At 57.3% G+C, this 5,907-nt stretch overlaps 1 protein-coding gene across 9 annotated transcripts in view; it reads left to right on the forward strand.

The window, feature by feature from the left end:
• The first annotated feature begins 304 nt into the window (after window positions 1–304).
• LOC108289851 (junction plakoglobin) overlaps window positions 305–5,907 on the forward strand; it is a 31,625-nt gene continuing 26,022 nt past the window's right edge. For 4 of the 9 annotated variants that reach the window (XM_017509447.2, XM_017509451.2, XM_017509450.2 and 1 more), the window contains exon 1: window positions 305–866. The gene's annotated coding sequence lies outside the window, so the exon portion shown is untranslated. Of the gene's footprint in view, window positions 887–919; window positions 1,550–5,907 lie in introns of those variants that run through there. The other 5 variants (XM_017509448.2, XM_037731650.1, XM_017509449.2 and 2 more) reach the window with 2 other exon arrangements.

The raw sequence follows: 5,907 nt of genomic DNA on the forward strand, positions 1-5,907 counted from the left end.
AATCCCCACATACTCCAGTGAGGTAGATATGGCTAATGTACCCAGTTTACAGATGAGGAGAAACAGGGGGAAGGATGAAGTAACTTGCCTAAGGTCATAGTAAGTGGCAGAACACAAACCCTGGCCTTCTAATTCTAAATCCCAGGAGTACTCCATCTTTGGGGAAAAAAATCCCAACCCAGCACAAAGCCTATGAAATGCCATACAAATATGTTATTACCACTTTGGGGCAAGGATGAATAAGCCCAAAGAAGCATCATGCCTGACGCTGAGTTGGCTGGCTGGTGAAGGCGTCTGTCCCTTCCCTTGGTATCCCCTGACTTACCTGTTGGACAGGTAGGGGGAAGGGGAGAGTAGTGAGTCTCACCTGCTCAGAGCAAGGGTGGGGCAAGACACACCCCATCCCTTCTATTGGTTTTTTTCTTAGTCTTACTGACAGTCCCTTGTCCAATCAGGAGGAAGTAACTTTCTATCTGCCAATAGGTGAAGTGTTAGGATGAGACCTCAAGTTAGAGTCCATCCCTAGAGCCGACTGGCAGTCCCTGGGGCCAATGGCAAGCGGATAAACAGAGGCGGCCGTGGAGGAGGACTGGACGCGAGGCTCCGCCCCTTGACGGGACAGTCAGGCGAGACAGCCAGTGAGCTCGCACCAGCGGGTGGGCGTCTCCCCCAGGGGCGGAGTTTCGAGGTGGCGAGGGGCGTGGCTTGGCTGTCAGGTCTCTTCGCCTTTTGTTCGGTTACTGAGTTGCTGCCTTGGCCAGAGTCCGGAGCAGCCGCCGCCCGAGCGCGCCGAGCTCAGTTCGCTGTCCGCGCCGGCTCCCACCCCGGCTCGACCTCTACCCGGCCCGGCCAGGCCCCAAACTCAGGTGCGGGCGATCGAGGGCAGGTATCGATGGGGAGAGAAGGGGTGGTGAGCGGCCGCGGGGCCGGTCCCAGCCGTCTCTGGGCAGGTGAGGGCGGGTGCCATGGAGCACCACCCTGCACCGGCGGCAGGGGGCGCGCTGGGGTCCTGGGCGCTGCAGCTAGGTGGGCGCGCGGTTCGGGCCGGGCGCGCTTAGGAGTTCCGCGAGCCGGAGATCTGAGCAGGGCGGGAGGGCTCCGGGCAGGTGCCTCCGGGGTCGCTCCTCTCCCGGGGCCCGCGCAGCTTGCCCGACGCCGCGTCCCTGGCTCTCGTCCTGAGCTGGAGGGGGAGACTTTGCCCTGCTTTGACTGCGTCCCAGGGCTCTCGCTGCGGTCAGGAATTTACCGTTTGGGAAACTTGCTGCCGCTGGTCTCTTTGGGGCCACCCACATCCCACCCCACGCGTCATCCTTGCTTTCCCTCCCTTCCTACTCCCCCAGGCCTGGGTGGGGCCCTATTGTCTGCGCCCAGCTTGCCCAACTGTGGGGGCCGAGCGCACATTTTCCCAGTGACGCTGGCCCCACCTGCAGAGCAGGTGAGCGCACGGAGTCCAGAGGCCCAGCCCTCCAGCTCCCGGAGCCTCGTCGATACTACCTGCGGCGCCTCCCTCCGCTCCGGTGGGTGCCCGGCTCTGGCTTCTCCAGCGGAGGTGGGATGGAGTGACAGTGGGAGCTGGTGCAGGGCTCGGCCCAGTGTCCAGCTGGTGTTTGGCACCCGTGGCTCGGCCTAGGGGGAGGGGTCTGTGCACGGGTGAAGCATTGAGGGTCACCTGGCCCAGTTTCCAGTAGCTGTGGCTGCCAGAGTGTTGGTAGGGGAACAGGAATGGTCTTCTTCTGTAACCTCTTATTGTTGGAAAAATCACCCAAAACAAACTTTGCAGGAGGAAGTATTCACAGCAGCGTTCTCTGGGGGTTTTCCCGTCTCCTTGCCCAGAACTTCCTTTAGGCTTAGGAGGTCCTTCTTGGTGCAAAGTCCCCTCCCCCAGCCGGCCCCCGACTGAACCTGGGCCTTTGCCTGCGCTCTGACCCAGGCTTCCCTGCCCCCACATTCATCCTGTTAGCTGCGCCCCAGGGGCCTGAGGTGGGGGCCGGGGTGGGGTGGGTGGAAAGGGCCGAGAGGGGAAGCAGCTTCTTCCTTCTCTTCCTGCCTCCGGGGACCACCACACCCCCTCAGACAAGGCCTGCGTTAAGTGGCTCTCTCTCAAGCTCTGCCCCCTCCCCAGGAATGGGGGTGGGGCAGGGCTGGGCCCAGTTAGGAAGGTGGGGGGAATGGATGTTCTTTTTTTTTTTTCTCTACCCCATCCCCCACATTACTTAGCTGGCTGGTAATTGAGGCAGAAGAGCATGAGGCTGTGGGCCTTGCCTTCCATTTGATTTCTGAATTATGAAGGTGCATGCTTTCTGGAGGCCTGTGCAGACCTTTCCCACCCCCTTTCCTGAAAGAATTTGATGGGGAAAGTGAGACTGGAGGAAGGCTTTTGGGGGGAAGGTTTCTTCAATGCTAGACTCCCTCAGGCAGAGATGCATGCCCCCCACCACCACCCCCGCCACCTTCCCTACTCCCAATTTCCTGAGACCCCTCCCCTCCAGAATTGGGGGTCTTCACCAGGCTTTCAACCCTGGTTAAAAAAAAGTCCTAAGTGCGGTCGTTTTGCAGGATTTGGAGCCCAGCCTTGGGAACAGAGAGGAAATACAGGAGTTGGGTTCTCTCTCACTCCTGGGGGTGGGAGAAAGATTTCGGAGCTGGGGATCCAGAGTGCTTGGAGGGGAAAAGCCTGCCACCTCTTTCTTTGCTGTAGTTGGGGGAGTGAGGCTGGGGGGCCAGACTCAGCCCCTTTGTCCTGGGTGGGGAATCATGCACAGCCCTGGGCCAGGGGGAAGCCAGTGTGGAAACTCAGATCCTTTTCTGCTGGGGAAGGGGGTGCTGTCCACCTCTGGGGAGCAACAGGGCACGGAGTTTGGGCAAAAATAACCTGCTTTCCCTCTTCTCTGTGCCAAGGTGGAGGAGGGGAGGGCATTGTAATTGTGTTGGCTAAATGATTAGTTTAGCTAATCTGGTTTGTGGCTGTGATGAAAAGATACTACTGAGGAAGTACTGTTAGGAGGTGCCTGGTGAAAACTGGCCACTGACTGGACTGGGGGCGCGGGGGAGGAGGAGAAGGTAGGATCCAATTAGTCATTTCTTGCTAGATCAAGCCCCAGCTTGGGTGACTTGAGCCCTCCCGCCCCCACTCCACCCCTCCCCTGCACCCTGGCTCCACCCCATTCCCTCTGGAACTTCTGTTTGGAATGCCAGGGCCGAGGCTTTGAGAACTCAGTGCATAGGAACGAAAAAGGACAGGCTAGGGCTGCCAGCCTTTTTCCCGCCCTGGAGCCACCTTAGGATGAGATCGGTCCATTGACTAGTCTACAGAAGGACTGTTTATTTGGAGAGATGGGATGGTGGGGCAGTTCTGAGCACAGGGCTTTGGGCTTGAACTGAGCTGGGTTTGAGACCCACCTCTGTTTCTCATTACATTACCTGAGCCTCAGTGACCTCTTTGTCAAAATGGGAATACTAATACCTATCTGCCCAGTAAGTACTTGACAAATGATAACTCAAGATCAAGGTAAGACTTTACAGAAACCCAGCACTTTCATTAGCTAGTCTCACTTCAAACTTAAGGCTGCCCAGGCTCGATGGCTCAAACCTGCAATCCCAGCACTTTAGGAGGCCTAGAGGGGCAGGTTGCTTGAGCCCAGGAGTGCCAGACCAGCCTGAGCAACATGGCAAAACCCCATCTTTACAAAAAATAGAAAAATTAACCAGGCATGGTAGTGCACGTCTGTGGTCCCGGCTACTGGGAAGGCTGAGGTGGGAGGATTAGCTGAGTCCAGGGAGGTCAAGGCTGCAGTGAGCTGTCACCGTACTCCAGCCTGGGCTACAGAGTGAGCCTCTGTCTCAGAAAAAAAGAAGCGAATATCATTATCCCCATTCTACAGATGAGGAAATTGAAACTCAGGGAACATAAGTAATTTGCCCAAGGTCGTACAGTGAGACCCAAGCAGCACCAAGACCGGCGTTTGGGTCCTCTGATTCCAAGCCCAGAACCCATCCTGCCGTATTGCCTCATGCAGCTCTGAAAAGGATTTTTTTTTTTTTCCTGAGATGGAGTCCGCTCTGTCACCAGTCTGAAGTGCAGTGGCGTAATCTCGGCTCACTGCAACCTCCACTTCCCGGGTTCAAATGACTGTCCTGCCTCAGCCTCCCAAGTAGCAGGGATTATAGGCTCGGGCCACCATAGCTGGCTAATTTTTTGTATTTTTAGTAGAGACAGGGTTTTGCCACGTTGGGCAGGCTGGTCTCGAACTCCTAGCCTCCGGTGATCCACCTGCCTCAGCCTCCCAAAGTGCTGGGGTTACAGGTGTGAGTGGAAAGGATTTTTCTGCACTCCCTTTTGAGAGCCTCTGGCTGATTGGGAAGAAGAGAATAAATCATGTGGCTGGTGAATGTAGGGCAGGTTTGGTAGGCACGAGTGATACCTGTCCTGGCCACCGGCCCTCTGAAACCTCCCCAGTGGCTTGATCTTTAGTTCCCGGTGGAGGAGGCGTCTCCCTAAGGCCAGCGCTGTGGTGAGTGTTTCGGGGAGGCTGAGCAGTTGAGCGGGAAACAGGAGGCCGGGGTCAAAGCTGTGCTGCCTCCGAGCTTAACTTAGGTAGAACCATGGGTGTTTTGGGCTTGTCCCTGTGTAAGAGGTGGGAGTTGCCTGCTTTGCTGGGAGCTGGGGCTGTGCCAAGATAACGGGGTGCTGCTCTGTGGGGAGTGGAGGGAAACGGGAGTCTGATTTAGGCCTGGGCTAATGCCCTGCTGGAGTGGGCCAGGCAGTGCTGCCAGGCTGCTCTTGACGGGGAACTGGCTGTCCTCTGCTCTGGAGCCCAAGAGACCTGAGCTAGGCAGCTGCCGGGAGGGCCTTTCTGGTGATGGAGGTGGGGGACATGCGTGCTGCCTGTCTGCCAGAGCCTCGGCCCTCTAGGGAGGAGCTGGTGTCAGATTGTCCTGGTTCTGGCGTCGCTGCCAGCTGGACATCTGACACCAGAATGGGCGTGGCTTTGGGGTCTGGGAAATGGGTTCTCTTTATGTGATGGTGCAGCCGGAGTACCAAGCCTGCTGCTACTGTTCTTCTGCATCCCGCGAGGGCAGGCAGGGACCCCGGGCCTGGGGATGATTGTTTGTGAAGGCTCATGGGACTTGAGACAGAGAAGAAAAGAGAATGCACCCCGTCCTGCCGACTGCTACCGAGAGGGCGTGAGGTTGCAGGTTTCCACCACCCCCCCCCGAGGACATGAGGGCTACAGCATGAGGCTCTTACAGTCAGAAGGGACGCAGTCTAGATGGGAGGAAGGGCTTTCTACCTGCTAAAGACAGATCTTGAGTTGAGGGGTAAGAGGGAAAGGCGGAGGCTCAGCATTGACTCTTCTCTGATGAGGGCCGTCCTGTCTGGCAGGGAGGGCAGGCAGGAATCATGGCCCTTTGGGGAGACCCCTTATCTTGAATATTTTGGGGGAAGAGCGACCTGGTAGTGAGAGGGAGAAGCATCTGCGAGCTGGCCCCGTGACCCCTGTGAAGAGGAAAAGCAGTGTGGCTGGGCAGGCCACCAGGGCTTGTGTTCCGCAAGTGACACTGAGAGGCCTCTCCTGGGACGTGGTTGAGTCTGGGGACATGGAGGATCTCCTTGTGCGGCGACTTCCTGTGCCAGATCTGAAGGGAAGGCTGGCGGACCACTCCCCAGTGCTCAGCCTCCTGGTGTCTTGGCCTTTGGGTCCCTCAGGGTAGGAAGCTCAGTTTTCTTTCCTCCTCTCTTCTCCGTTCCCTCACGCCTGGCTAATTTTTTGTATTTTAGTAGAGATGGGATTTCACCGTGTTGGCCAGGATGGTCTCGAACTCCTGACCTCGTGATTCGCCCACCTCAGCCTCCTAAAGTGCTGGGATTACAGGTGTGAGCCACCACGCCCAGACTTTTTTTTTTTT

This window comes from Cebus imitator, unplaced genomic scaffold (assembly GCF_001604975.1).
Source record: "Cebus imitator isolate Cc_AM_T3 unplaced genomic scaffold, Cebus_imitator-1.0 Scaffold415, whole genome shotgun sequence".
Taxonomy (NCBI): Eukaryota; Metazoa; Chordata; class Mammalia; order Primates; family Cebidae; genus Cebus; species Cebus imitator.